The 15,536-nt window shown below is 45.0% G+C and overlaps 1 protein-coding gene and 1 pseudogene across 1 annotated transcript in view; one reads left to right on the top strand and one right to left on the bottom strand.

Moving 5' to 3' along the window:
• Positions 1 to 8,116, bottom strand: part of PPP1R16B (protein phosphatase 1 regulatory subunit 16B) — an 83,758-nt gene extending 75,642 nt beyond the window's left edge. The window contains exon 1 of the mRNA XM_066624004.1: positions 8,048 to 8,116. The gene's annotated coding sequence lies outside the window, so the exon portion shown is untranslated. The remainder of the gene's footprint in view (positions 1 to 8,047) is intronic.
• Positions 8,117 to 11,992: 3,876 nt separating this feature from the next.
• On the top strand, positions 11,993 to 12,112 carry LOC136650594 (5S ribosomal RNA; annotated as a pseudogene).
• The last annotated feature ends 3,424 nt before the right edge of the window (positions 12,113 to 15,536 follow it).

Here is a 15,536-nt window from a genome sequence, read left to right as displayed (position 1 = left end):
ATAACAAAAACAGATGAAACAACAAGAAGATGGAATTTTTAAAGAACAGATAAATAACTAAATGGAAAGACATCATTGCACATTCCTAATATTATTATTATTTTATACTTTATTTTTACCCTGCCTTTCTCCCCGAAGGGACTCAAGGCGCCTTACAAAACAAGGTTAAAACAAGTTAAAAACATAATTTAAAAGCAGATAAAAACATAACATATCATAAAAACAGTAGTCAGATAAAAACTAATCAGGTAAGAGCATAGGGCAGCAAATTAGAAAAGGATCGGGCCTGTGAGCAGATGATAAAAAATGTTAAGAGATATTAAAAAGATGTTAAAAAGGCCAGGAACTCAGAAGGCTTGTCTAAACAGAAGGGTCTTCAGGCCTTGCCGGAAAGTTACAAGAGAGGGAGCCGTTCTTAAGTCAAGGGGAAGGGAATTCCATAGTGTTGGTGCCGCTACTGAGAAGGCCCTATTTCTTGCTGCTGCCCCATGTACCTCCCTAGGCGGCAGCACTTGTAAAAAAGGCCTTCTCTGATGACCCAAGAGGACAAGCCGGATTGTACGGGAGTAGGCGATCTCTAAGATACCCTGGCCCAGAGCAGTATAGGGCCAGTATATATGTATATAATATTTATAGTCTAAGTGTTTTGTTTCCCTTCTTGTGTGGAGTGAGTCAGAAATGCTCTCTCTTTTTAAAAATCAGTTAATTGTTCTGCTAGATCAGGGGCAGGAGGTCTGGTCTAGAGGGCAGAGCCTCCATTTGCCTGAAGATAACATCCGCAGGTCGCCAGTTCGAGGCCACCCGCACCGTGAATGGTGAGACCTTGAAGCAGCTGACCAGCCGAGCTGAGTTATTCCACCTGCTCTTTGGTGTGAGCAAAGAAGTGTCTTGGTTGCCCTCCATGTGAGAGATGAAGGAGCTGCTTGTCAGCTTGCGTGGGAGGAAACTGGAGGCCAGAATGTGATACCAGATCAGAAAGATCCATCTGAAATGTTGTGGTTCTTGAAAGAGAGAACCTTTCTTCAATTGTAAAAATCCCTACGGGGATTTAGAACAGCCTGCCTTTGTAAACCGCCTTGAATAAAGTCTGAGGAGAAATCTGACAACCAAGAAAGGCAGTATATAAATACCTGTATTATTATTATTATTATTATTATTATTATTATTATCATCATCATCATCATCATCATCCCCAGAAGCAACTACATTTTGCAAAAGCAAACGCTTCCATTTATAAAGTAGCTTGGTCTACTTTGTGAGCTCTGACATCTCCTCAACAATAGCAGATCCTAAGCTCTTGAAACAAATCTTTGCAAAACACTTTATCCATTTGAGATCTACACAGAAGTCTCTAAACTTTTAAGCCAGAGGGCCACATCAAATATCTGGCACAGTGTCGAGGGCCAGAAAAATAAATAAATTATAAATATAAAATTTAAATAAATACGTTAGAAAGCCTAATGTCTTCAGACGACCCAAAAACATCACTTCTGGTTTATCAGGAAAACCAAGAAGTGATGTTTTTAGATCTTTAGAAGGTCTGAGGGGAGGTGCATGGCCTCCCCGGCCCTTGGAACACCCTACAGATGCAACTGGAGCATAGCTCTGGTCACATTAAGTTGAGTGGGCCAGAGGTTTGCAGGGACCAGAGACTTGCTGTGGGCCAGATAGAGGCTTGATGCATCTGCTGCATCTGGCACCCAGGCCGGGGTTTGAAGACCCCTGATCTAGCAGAACAATTAACTGATTTTTAAAAAGAGAGATCATTTCTGACTCACTCCACACAAGAAGGGAAACAAAACACTTAGACTATAAAGAGAAAAGGGACAGACAGGGTTAGAAGCAAAAGCAGAAACGAAAATCTAAAGCACTCTCAAAGCTGCTCTCAAAGCATTCACCCCACCTACTCAACACCAGGTAAAGGCACCCACAGGCAAGGGTGTTTAGAGTTCTACTAGAGGAAATCCCACTCCAAACCAGTTTTTTTCCCCCCAGTGCTAGGAAGATTTATGTAAGACAAGTAGAGACAAACATTCTTTGCTCTCCCACAGTACTGATGTGATCAGGAACTGCATGTGTTTTGCATACATGCTCTTCTGGAGATGTGCCTTGCTTATCACACACCATGGAAACATGAGTCAGTTAAAAAGTTCACAATTTATCTTTCACCACCCTTCCCAAGCAATTAAATCCAATTGAGCCATTTCACACCATGTCACATGACATAATTGGGCCTGAAAAGTTGCCTAGTACTTTTTTGCAACTTCAGTTGCCTCCGCAAATTTGCATCACTTTCTCTTCCCACAGGGAATAATAACCGCTTCACACTCTCTTGCAGCCAGCGTGGATGCTACATTTGATACAAATTTTCAAACTCTATGCGAGCAGTCAGAAGCTATTAAGTGTAAATACCAAAGCTACCAGCACTGTCCCTTTAACGTGGTTCTCCGTGAAATGCCAGAACAACTTTGGGGTCTCTCCAGGCATTGCAAGGCTATGGAGCACCAGACTGGAGTCCTTTATCACCTTGCCTATTAAACCACACATCCCAGTTCCTTCCTTCTTTCAATCTCTCCCTATCCTAATAGAAGAGGAAGTAAGCAGAAAAGAGTGTGCCATTTTGTCTTCGTTCCTCTGCAGGACATCCAGGGGGAGTGGTGCTGATCCACGGTCTGGGGCCTGAAGCAACCCTCTTCACGCAGCTCCATGGGTCTAGCCAGTCCTGGTTTTCTAGTTGTAGACAAGATCTGCACTAAACTGCCTGCGTTGCTGAACAAAAGTCTCCCTGCCTGGGCTGACCAGGATGATTTCTGGTAATGTTTGAAAACTTTTCATTTGGCCTTTTTCATTATAGTGGGTTATTGTTGTTGCCTTGTATATGGGATATCTTATTTGCCTTTGACTGCTGTTTTTTATCTTTGCAATTCTGTATTTATGCTGCTGTTTGATTGCTGTTTTTAATTATTGTTGTAATGCATTTTCTGTTATTTACTGTAAGGTGCCTTATGACCCCATTGTGGGGTTAAATATTGTTTCAATAAACAATTTCTCCTTAGGAATACTGCAAGGGTCTGCAGCATGAATGAATTTCAAGAGAACTGGCCACTGATAAACCTGCACCTATCAGGCCTCCTGCATGTACCAAAAAGAGACCCCAACTCCATTCAGATGCTCACCTCATGCATTTGCTCACATGAGTTGCCTTCACCCGAGAAGCCCAGGGTGCATTCTGAGATTCTCTTGCACTTAATGAGGCTGAATCAGGAAAAGTCTGCAAAAATTCTCCTGACTCCACCTTAAGACTTTTGTATAGAAACATAGAAAGCTGCCTTATACCAAGTCAGACCATTGACCCATCCTGCTCGATGTTATAAACCCAATTTGCAATGGTTCTACAAGTTTTGAGACAGGTTTCTACCTGGAGATACTGGGGATTCAACCCGGGACCTTCTGCATCAGAGCAGATGCTCTTCAAATGAATTACAGCCCTTCCCTTTTATCTGCAGCTTCCCATTCAATTTCCTGCTTGCCACTGGCCATAAATTGTGGTGGCATCTGAATTTGCAAATTATGGTCAACACATTCTTTCAAAATCAAACAGATTCTTGTGTCAAACCATGAGTCATCTTCATCCCCAAATCCCAGGAGTACATCCTGAGATTATGTCTAGCACCTTATGAAGTTGATCAACTAGTCAGCAGAAATCCTCCTGACTCCTTCTGAAGACTTTTATAAAATGCAAGGCTTGGGGGGCGGGGGGGGGGGGAGAGGGTCATTTCAGCAAGCTGATCTCCCTTGTTTCCTAATCTAAGCTTTTGTGTCATTGTGGTTTATCCTAAAAAGGGTTTTGCAAGATTGTGGTTTGGGATTTTTTTTTCTTATGGACCAACATGGCTACCTGCAATTTTTATGGGCTTCAAACCATTGACTCTGATTCTGGTTTAAAAAGTAGGCACTAACCACTGCTTTCTGATTTGGATGTAATTGTAAACTATATGCACACAAGCACATACACAAGATAACAGGTCCAACTGAAATATCACAAAGCAAGCAAGGTTTTGAGTCCTCCAGTACTCTTCATAAGAATGTTAAGCAAAACAAAGAGATAAACAGCGGTAAAGTTGGGGAGGATAGTGAAACTCTAAAGTCTGCCGTTTAAAATTCTTCAGATGAGTGTGGCAGCTTTTATGGGCAGATGGAGTCAACTTACAGTGCAATCCTATCTTGCACTGGAACATGCAGGCCAGGAGGCCTGCGCTGTATTCAGTGCAAGACAGGGGCCCAAAGTGGCTCAGCCGGCGGTAGGTGGAAACTGTTCCCCTTACCCCCAGGTAAGCCACTGCAGCTCCAATGGGTCTCCTCAGACTTGCGCCACCTCTGGAGAGCAGAGTTCAAGGAGAGCAGAGTGGTTTGCAGGTCCAGGAATGGGGGCTAGGATCCAGCATATCTGCTGGGTCCCAGCCCTGCCTCCTGTTCCCTGCTTGCCCTAGGAGTGCCCTCTGGACACCCTCCCCAAAATGCCTCCCTCCCGCCTCCTCCCTGCCCACCTCAGACTCTTATGTTGGCCAAGCTCGGCCAATGCAAGGCTCCCTGTCGGAGTTGGCACGGAGGCTGGATTCAACCTCCGTGGGCCAATGTGCGGCCCTGCATTGGCCCAGCTGACTCTAGAGGAGGTGCAAACCTGCTTTACGGCACATTCGTGACCCTCCTGGGCTGACACAAGGGACTTGTGCTGGCCCAAGGGTGAGCTAGGATTGCACTCTTAGTCATACATGAAAACACCTGTTATACACAGGAGTGCATCCAACCTGAAGTGCATCTTATTTATTAAAAGCAGCTGCACTGGTAGAGGGCACTTTGGTTTAGACAGAAGGGAAGGTTCTCCCTTCCTGCACATGCCGTTTCAAGGCTGAAAAATTGTCCCTCTCAAAGCTGTGATTTGATCCCCAGGTAGTGGGTTGAGGAAATCAATAAACACTGCTGCTGGGGGGGGGGGTGGCAAAAGGAGAAGAGTGAACCTCCTTGAGTATCCTGATCAGTAGGGGACCTGTCCAGCCCAGCAGCAATGGTCAGGGATGGTGCCCCCCCTCCACGGGATTCCACACACATCCCATTTACCTGGCATGCACAGAGCCTTGCATGACTCCAGGATGCTCGGGGAAGTCTCTTGAAGCTTCCCTGTCACTTTAAACTGTGCTTCTATCAAACCAGAAGCACAGTTTCCAACCGTGCCAGGAGCCGCAGGGAGGCTTCCAAGTGGTACGAAAGGCACACGTGAGGCTTCATGCCTGAGGCATTTGCCCTGTTCATTTAATGACAGGTCCGCCGCTGATCCTGATCTCCAACAGAGTCAATTCCCCAAATAGCTGTCTTTGAAAAATGAACAGCACTTCTGGTTGGAAGCAGGCTGGTACAGCACACATTTGTGTGCCCATCTAGCCTGCCCCTTAATTAAATTAGCCTCTGCTAGATGGAAGGCATATTTCAATCTGCAACAAGGGTTAGTGCAGTGGTTCCCAAACTGTAAGCTGTGGAAGTCAGCCAGGGGAGCTGCAGAATCCTTGCAAAAAACCTAACAGCTGATACAATATATAGGATTGTAGCCCTAATAGAGGGTCAAGTCCAATGGTCCAGTAGGTCACGGGAGCTGCCAGTCAAAAATGTATGGGAACCACTGGGTTAGTGAGACAAAGACATAAAAAACAGACCGTTTCTCCATTTAAATTATATATAACACACACCCCTCTCATTTTCTAGTGGAGAGTATGGGAAAATCCAGATGCTATGTTTCTCTGTTGGGTGTGTGTGGGTGTGGGGGGGGGGGTATTCCCAGACTGAAATCTTCCATATAATATCTGTGCAGGATCTCAGGAAAATAAACATCCATCCGCCCAATCATCCCATTTAAAAAAATAGCCACACTTCTAGGAAAATAGAATTTTAATGAAAATATCTCTCCTCAGGCCCGGAGACCCCTGCCAACATGTTACCTGAAGCAACTCCCTGAGTCAGCCTCATGAATGAGCCCTGCACATAGGTTGGCAACCTTCAGTCTCGAAAGACTATGGTATAAGCCTACAGCCACTGGTATTCCCAGGCAGTCTCCCATCCAAGTATTAACCAGTCCTGATCCTGCTTAGCTTCCAAGATCAGACACATTAGCAAAAGCCATTTGTGAATTTTGTACAAGTCTTGATTGATAACCCCCATACATCAGTGATCCCTTTGTAAATTCTCATGAATGCCCATGAACCCTTTAGGTTCATACTAAAGGCAATAAGTAGTTATTTCACTTTCTTGACAGAGTACTATGTTATTGACAGAGTAGACTCCACCCTTCCGCTGCAATGATTAATACAACTAATGACTCATCAAAGAGTCACATGAACATGTTCCAGTAGGAGGAATCATTAAGCAGCTGTTGATCAGCATGAGGGGACGAATTCCAGAATTTTTACAGGTTTGGGCTCAGAAAGACATTCTGTAATAGATGTGGGAGGAAGATGCATGGACCTGAAGCTTACCCTGCTGTTGCTCCTACCCTAGCCTAATAGCTGGATATATTTTAGTCTAAAAACACTTTCAAGTACCAAGAACAAGGCAAATGGCTCTCTAGTCAATGTCAAAAGCTACTGTGAGAGGAAATACCCCAAAAGCACTAATGGCCATTATAAAGCCAACTTCGATGCTACACAAATTGCAGCCAGGGAGGGGACACAAAAAGGAACAGAATGATGAGCAATGGGATGGAGGGTTTTAAGGTCCTCTCGCCACCTGAATGCTAGATCAGTGTTTCTCAATCATCAATGTTTATCTTCCAGTATACCACTTCACATGGTCCACCTATTCGAAGTACCACCAGAAGTAACTGGTGATGACATCACCAGTTACTTCTAGGTTGGGAGGCCAGATGCAATGCAACAAATACCAGTAAGAGGCTCAGGGTGGACAGCAGGACCTTTTTGAGCATGGAAAACTATGCTTTGGAGCTCTGCCCACCAAGCCAAGCCTCCTACTGATGTTTGTTATGTCACATTCCTGGTCTCCTGCAGGGCAGTAGGTGTCCAGGGGTCCTTCAAGTACCACTGGTGGTACTCACACCACTGGTTGAGAAACACTGTGGTAGATGGTTCCCCCCCCTTTAATTGTATTCTGGCAACTGTAACGAAGAGAAAAAGGACTTCTGAGGGCTGAATTAGATATTATGCAGAATGTGTAGCATGTCCCACTGTTTTACAGGGGGCCTATTAAATGGAGAAAGTGTGGTGTGAGGAAAGGATCTGATGGGTTTTGGACTTTCCCCCACTGTGGTTCTGCTCCTCAGTTGCTCAAAAAGGTAGTGTATACACAAGCCATGCAGTCCAAGAGAAGATTACAACAGCAGTTGTCATGGACTCAGTGCCTACTGAAGATAAAGCCCAACTTGGGCTTTAGTCGATCAAACAGCTTAATCCTTACCTATTGGAGTGGGGGGGCAGCCTCAGCTAGCAGGCACAAATGCTGTTCTGTGCAGTCACTTAGCTTACCTGTCAACAGGAAAGTTGGACGGGGTGGGAGGCAAGGGCACATGTGAAGCACTCTGCTGTCTCCTCGCACACTCACATAGACATTTTCAAACACTAGACATTGTGCTTTGGTGCATATAACACATCCAAGACAATAACAGCTCACCAGCCAGCAGCCTCTCAATTCATATGTGGTTAAAGAGCACAATAGCTGATCAAGGCAAAGCTTTTGGTTTTCTAGAGGCAAAAACAGCAGTTACCACTAAGAGCAGCAACTGGGAAGAGGAGGGAATGTGAGTGCAAACCCCAAGAGAAGGGCAGCCGGCCGGCCAGCTCCTCTCCGCCTTTGATGCAACTCATTAATTAGCACTTGACACGGTTCAGAAACTCCATGAAGATCTCGACTCTGCTGCTCAGGCTGCCCGTTCTCAAAATGACCTAGTTTCCTTTCCAGGTTCCAAAAAAAATTCACACTTGCCGGTTTCATTTTTTGCAAAAACTGGTCAGGGCTAATTATAGCATAGACAAAAATGCTCACTTACCTGTGAAGCAGCAGAGGCCACTGTAGTTCACAAAGCATTGCACTGTAATTGCACACTCTTCCCTCCCCCTTTATAGGAGAGCACTGCTCCCCTCTATGAGCCTATCTCTGTTTCCGTGAGCTCAGCACTTCCGTTTCTTGAGAGGTGCCAATAGAACATCCTGCAAGCTGTGAAGCAAAACCAGTAGCAAGGAGCAGGATATCTACCTCAGGAGTCCAGGGAACGAGAGAGAGAGAGAGAGAGAGTTGGGGTGGGGAGACCATTTTCTAGCAATCAAACTACAGATTTTGCAAAGTCCCATCTAAAACCACAAGCTGCTATGAAAGGAAGAAGCCAGACATAACCATCTCTCAGAAAAATTAAGATTTCAATGTGCAGTTTCTGCCAACATTTGGGTGACAAGCAGTCTTCATTTCCTGAACACTGTGACTTTCATTCTGATATTGTCTCCTTGGCTCTGCCTTTCTACCCTGCCTGGTGAACTTTTTGTTCACATGCAACCAGTTACAGAAGTTTCAACTTTTGCACTCTGACGAGTACCAAGTCACATAAAGTGTGTGTGGGAGGGAGGAGGGCATTGAGGCATACTTCCCACCGGTGGGCAGAGTTTGGTATAAGCCGATACAAGTCAAAAATAAGATCCTTATATCCCTTTAAGGGTTATATCCCTTAAGGGTGATGAACCGGCACACTCTCATCGATCAGACTGACCCTACAGCTTGCTTCGCTTTGACAAGTCAAATCAGAACCTGGTAAAAGGTAAAAGAACAAGGTAAAAAGCCTTGTTGCTCTCATCCTTCAATCATCCATAGGTAGTCAGAGTCATGTGTCATCAATTCCCACTCTTCCCCAGTGGTACTCAGTGGCTAACTGGACTTTATACTGAATTAGGTTGCAGCCACAGAGCCAGCAACTGCCTGCAAGATTCCACCTGCTTGGCTTGCTGCCCTCCAAGAAATCCAAGCTGTGGCTTTTCATTCCCCCACCTTGAAAACACATCCAAGTACCCGACGCCAACACGAAAGCATGGAACTTTTTATGGAGCTGGGGGTGGGGATATTACTCAGTGGTACAGCACCTATTTGGCATGCCAGCTGATGAAAGGTCCAACTGCAGGTACCTGGAAAAGGGCTCTCTCTGGAACTCTGCAGGCAACCAGTGTATACAATACTGAGCCAGTGGAACCAATCAATGATCTGACTCACTATATGACAGCTTCCTATATTCAAACATTAATATAAATTTGCCAGCATGTAATGGCATTTAAAAAAAAAAATAAACTGAGCCACTTCTGGCTACTATCCAGTTTGTACCCGGAACTACCTGTAATGTCCTTATTGCCTCTAATAAAGCAATACAACTCTAGTTATATTACTGCTACTGGCATCAGGGCAGATTAGGCCCAGATCCTGGTTATGATCAGGAAATAAAGCCTTATAGTAAATATTTCTTTTGGGCGCGAGACCAGATTAGTTGGTCCCTAGTTTAAAGAATAAATAAATCTGATAGGCAGAGAGAGTGGTGGAAGGGTGGCGGAAAAAGCAAGTACAGATATCAAGCTGCCAATATTCTCCAAACCTATGAACATTGCTCTCTTATTCCCCAGTACTAACAATGCTGTTTTTATCCAAATCAAAACACAATTGAGGGGGGAAAGTATCATTGTCTAGCTAATGAAAAGCGCAGCTGACCAATAAGTAACAGAAAATAATCTTTTTTTAAAATCCCCTTGCCAGACTGCTCAGAGACCCTTTACAGCAGTACAATCGCTACACAAAACTCCTTTTCAGACCAGGTGACTCCAACATCAAAAAGATGGTTAAAGTTCACATTTTAACATGCAAATCAGTTATTTGCTTTCGTGCATACATACATGGGGAAATCCACTAAGGTTTTGAACCACACCACTACCAGCAAGATAAGGCTGTCAAACAAGATGAAAAGGATGCAGGTTCTGAAGTTAAGAAAGTCAAAGTACATTTGAAAAAAGGAAAGTGACCAACTGTCCCCAAGAAGAGACAGGAGCAACAGACATTATGCTTATCCACATGACAAACTTGAACTGTACAGAGGCTTTTTTTTTTTTTTAATCTCTTCAACTGATATGTTTTCCTCCAAAGGAACCTGGGAACTGCACTTGGCCAAGTTGCTGCCAGTTCTGTAACAGGCCTTTTAAAGAATAGGGAATGATTGTTGAAGCCATTTTATAGCCCAATCCTAGAATTCCCCATGCTGGTTGCAGTGACACCACCCAATGCACCATTGAGGGGCCGTCTGGGATACTGAGTACAGGGCTTTGTTTCAGGATTACCAGCAAGATCCTCAGTCAGTTCAGCTATATGGATACAAGGGTTTCTCTGTGGGAGAAATGCTTCTGAATTCTGAAGGGTAATGCCATTTTTGTACTTTATTCTGATAACAGCACCTAAGCTCATGCAGAACTTGGCTTTTCAGTGCAAGCTGTGAAAGATCCCCTGGGGGCTGGGGATAAGAATAGGCCCTCAGTTTGGCTGTACTTGGCGTAAGAGGCAACTAAACAGCCACCAGGTAGATGGGACTCCTTAACCTGGGAAGGCAGCTCATCTGAGAGAAGGAAAACTCTGATCCCAAACCTCCACTGCCTTGTGGCTACATCCAGTTATGGAAAAGGCTTCAGGAGTCAACCTCGAGGCAAAATCCAGAGCCGGAGTCCCTGAGGCAGTTCATGGCTGAACACAGTCACATTCTGGCAACTCCTGCGATGGCGCTGGAACCAAATGTATTGGCCTCTGCCTTTCCATTGGACCATTTTAGCGACGTGGAGAGAGGGGATTTGCTGCATGGGTAACAGCCTATCCTCCATATCTACTTTACCCAGGCTTCGGGTATTGGAGAGGATACTCTGTTCCAGAACCACCATTCAGAGCGCGATACCATAATCTTCCGAGACTGAAGGATGCCAACAAGTGTGAAAGAAGAAAGAGAGCTATGACTTAAATATGGAGATCAACCATGTGGATCAGGGTGGGGGTGTTTACATAAGCCATGCTGTGTGGATTCTGCATGTGTGCAGCACAAGAGTGGCTGCAGAATTCAAAATCAGAAGAATCTAAGAGAGAAGATTAGAGAAACTCACAGCACATCACTCAGCTGCAAGGCAAGTTGAGCCCAGCTGTGTCTTATCTTCACAATGGAGAAGATAGATACATTTACAGCAAAAAGAAACAGCTGTCAGACCTGCCTGCCTCTCTCCTAGTTTCATAGGGGCTGCCTGGCTTTAATACCACATATATGTTGATCTGCTCATTAATTCCCGTTTAATAAACAAACTAGCCAAACAACACTATGAACAGGTAGCTTCTGCTATAAAGTTGCAGAACCAGGTTCCCTCTGCCCCTTGGCCTCCGCCACTTAATCCTGCAGTGGAAAGGCGTTTTTGGATTCCGTTTCTGAAAGTTGCCAGAGCAGGCAAACATGAATTTCAGCGGTGGGCGGGGGCTTTGGTACCATTATTGCAAATCAAGCACATCACCATAATTTGGACCAGGGCCTCGTCTGAAGGGACATGATGAAGAAAACATTCTTGAAGCTAAGCTACTCTGGACTTGGTTAGTGCTTGAATGGGAGAAGGAGATGGCCTCGAAGGGCCCTGTATTCCAGCCGTGTGTTCCATGGTGGAAGAAAGGGGGAAAATAAATTTTATTCTAGGATTCTGGGAATGGAACCCCTCCAGTGCCTCCATCCAGCTGCTTTACAAGACACGACTGGTGAGAAAAGAAGGCAGTGGCTTTAATTTGGGAGCTCAAGGCAGAGAGAACTACCTGGTGGCACAGGGGCCAACTTACCACCTGCTCCAGTTTAGTTGGGCTGTCAATGCAAGAAACAGATAAATTGGCAGTTAGTCTCCAGGTTTGGGGGCAGGAGATGCCAGGGACGGAACCCAGGAGCTGGCATGTGCAAAACAGGTACTGCAGCAACTGTTACCCTGCAGATGCCCAATCTCATCTGATCTCGGAAGCTAAGCAGGGTCAGGCCTGGTTAGTACTTGGATGGGAGACCACCTGGGAATACTGGGTGCTGTAGGCTTATACCATAGTCTTTCGAGACAGAAGGTTGCCAACCAGTCTACTGAGCAACACACTGGACCAGCAAGCAGTACATGGAACAAATGAGCTGGTCAGAGTGTGCCATGCTATGAACATGGAGGGTCTGAAGCTGGGTACCGATTTAGAGAGACCCCACCCCTCAAGACAGCCCCCCTTGCTTTCCTCTTCAGCTAAAAATAAAACACCTCTGTACTTCTTTCAAGGTTGTTCACTGCACTGCTGAGCATTGGCATGAGCCTGGCTGGAACACAGCCCTTCCCATTAGTGCCAGGATCTGTCATACAATGGCATGCAGTCCCAATAAGCAGGTGTTTTGGAACCAGTTTGTCCTGCTTTAGGCAATGGAAATCACAGGACCTGTAATCCCTGGCCAAGTAATTGGCACACTCTTTGCAATCTGTGCCAAACACCAAGGGCAAGTGTCCAAATGCTATTAGCACCTGTTTTGAACTTCCTTATGGCTATTTATTATTATTGTTATTATTTTAGTCCCATGTAACATTTCAAAAGTAAAGCAAGTTCATATGATCATTTAAATATATACTATTTCAAATAAAGTTGGTTTTTAAAAAAAAAAAATTTTTTTTTAAAGGAAATGACCTGCCCACAGTCCTAAAGAAAACCATAGGCTGCTAGTCTGCTTCAGTTCATTATTTCTAGAAACCAATTCAGTCCAACTTGTAAACTGCTGTTAAGAATGTTTGTGTACCACCTCTCAACAAAAACAGATCAAAAAAGGCCACAAAGTGACTCACAAAGCAAAATTTATGAAAAGAAGGTTCCCGGTCCCAGGCAGCTCCCAAATTAAGATGCAAAAGAGACACCAGCAAACAGAAAAGATGCTATTCTGAACAGGAACACTTTCACTTCCCCTGATAAATATAAGAGGACACCACTTTAAAAGGTGCCTCTTTGTCTAGTTAGCAGCAGGAGAGCAACTGTCCTTATTCATGCATTACCAGAACAGCACAGATGCCACCTCCCCATGACTTAGGGCCCAATTTGATCCAACTTTTCAGTGCTGTGGCAGTTGCAGCGCAGCCCTGGGTTAAGGGAGCAAATGTTTTCTTACATTGAGGAGACTTCCATGACCGGCTCCCCCACCTGGGATGCAGCACATACATGCCCTGTTGGAACAGCTGTATCAGCACTGGAAAATAGGATAGGATTGGGCCCCAAATCTCACACCATATCCGTAACATTTGAATGAAAGAATTACACAAGACCCTCTAATCATTTAGAATTACACAACACCCAATGATCACTCATAACCGCATGAGTGCAGGACCTTCCTGGAGGCGGATCCTTTGCTGTCCCCACACCCCAGGCATGAACCATTCTCCTCCCCACCCCAAAACACCCCCTGCCTACCCCCCCCCCGTTCCGCTCTTCTGCACCTCCCCACCACCTGGTCTTGGCCTCAACTGAATTCACAGGTGCTACTCTGATGCTGGCAGAGATTTGCCAGTGCAGGCCTCTCCACCAGTGGCACTGGCCTTCATGAGGGCTTAACATGCTTTAAGACATGTTTGTGAGCATACATGTGCCTGTTCCACAAGTGGGAGCTGGCTTAGGATTGGGCTGTAAAGCCAACTCAGTGGCACTGGCAACTGCCTCACCGTGTCATTCTCTGGAGCCAGCATATATTCCATCCTATCAGCAGCTGATTGGAACTTTGTGGGAGAAAAGAATACCCACTACAGCTGCATGAAATGCACACAAAAAATCCCAAAACCTCACAGGTGACCATGTTGGTTCAACAGAGAAAAAAAAATCCCAAAGCCACAACATGAAATACTCTTATTAGACCTGTCTGTCTGTTGGCATCCTTCAGTCTCGGAAGACTATGGTGTCACGCTCTGAATGGTGGTTCTGGAACAGAGTGTCCTCTCCAGTGCGCAAAGCCTGAGTAAAGTAGATATGGAGGATAGGCTGTTTCCCATGCAGCAAATCCCCCCTCTCCACGTCGCTGAAATGGTCCAATGGAAAGGCAGAGGCCAATACGGTTAGTTCCAGCGGCATCGCAAGAGTTGCCAGAACGTGACTGTGTTCAGCCATAAACTGCCTCAGGGACTCCGGCTCTGGATTTTGCCTCGAGGTTGACTCCTGAAGCCTTTTCCATTACTGGATGTAGCCACAAGGCAGTGGAGGTTTGGGATCAGAGTTTTCCTTCTCTCAGATGAGCTGCCTTCCCAGGCTAAGGAGTCCCATCTACCCAGTGGCTGTTTAGTCACCTCTTACGACAAATACAGCCAAACTGAGGGCCTATTCTTATCCCCAGCCCTCAGGGGAAGGTCTTATTAGACCGAACAAATATAAACAAGATCTTAAGCAAGCTTTCAAGTTTTCCAGAACTTTGCCTAGGCTAGATTTTAAGCATAGAAGAATTTTTTTAAAGGGGGGAAGGCGTGGCAGCTCATAAATCTGCAGTTTGTAAAAGTGCTGAACTGCAAGAGACATTCAGCAGACTCAATAGGGTCCTCTGCTCCTATATATAGATAAATGGATCTCTACTTCTTTTCTTCCCCTTGCAGATTACATGGAAAGCCTAAACCCATCTTGCTACAGTTTGGCTTGTCCAGTTTAAACTTCCCTGTTGCAGTGCCATCACACAGTAGAACAGCAATTACAGTCCATGTTCCAAGAAGATCAACAAACAGTACACAGCAGAAACTTGTCTGGCAGATTCAGAGTTTATGGAAGCCTGAAGACGATGGCACAGCTACTTTACACGCACCTCCGCATAATGTATGCGAATAAATACTTGGCATATCTAGCCCTTCCCACATCAACCATACTTGCAAAGGAGGCTCAGAAAGTAACCAACAACTTCCGTTCCCAAAGCATCGGTAAGCATTACTCAAACTTTGGCCTCTCAATTCACCAGCTGTCTACCCTTCTTGCTATAAATACTCTGCACACCTTGCAACCCAGCACTCAGGCATTGGCTAGTCCTATAGAATACTAATAAGTCAGGGAGGACCAAAAGTCTAGAATCTCTAGCTTTCCATTTGGAAAACAAAGTTTTTTTCTGACCTAGAAGGGCTCTCAAATATGCAATTCCCCCATTGATATTCTGAGGCATTACTGTCCCAGGAGGATAGTCTATGACTAGCAGAGGCGGAATAAGTTCTGATAAATAACCAAATACATGCAAATTGAATTTGCAACATTTATAAACATCACAGATACCAGCAGATTATTGCCACAAGTATGACTCTACAATTGCACACATTTTAATATTTTAACAGAGAAGAAAGGGGTGTGTGTGTGTGTGTGTGTGTGTGTGTGTGTGTGTGTGTGTGTGTGAGTGAGTAAGTGAGAGAGAACAGGGGAAAAATTGCCCGTCCTCAGAATTGGTTGCAGGAACAAAATATAGGAATGACTTGTTTTAAATCTTGGTA

The sequence above is a fragment of the Tiliqua scincoides genome, chromosome 4 (genome assembly GCF_035046505.1).
Source record: "Tiliqua scincoides isolate rTilSci1 chromosome 4, rTilSci1.hap2, whole genome shotgun sequence".
NCBI classification, from domain to species: Eukaryota; Metazoa; Chordata; class Lepidosauria; order Squamata; family Scincidae; genus Tiliqua; species Tiliqua scincoides.
Note: the sequence above shows the minus strand (reverse complement) of the source record. Positions and strands in the feature narration are given on the sequence as shown.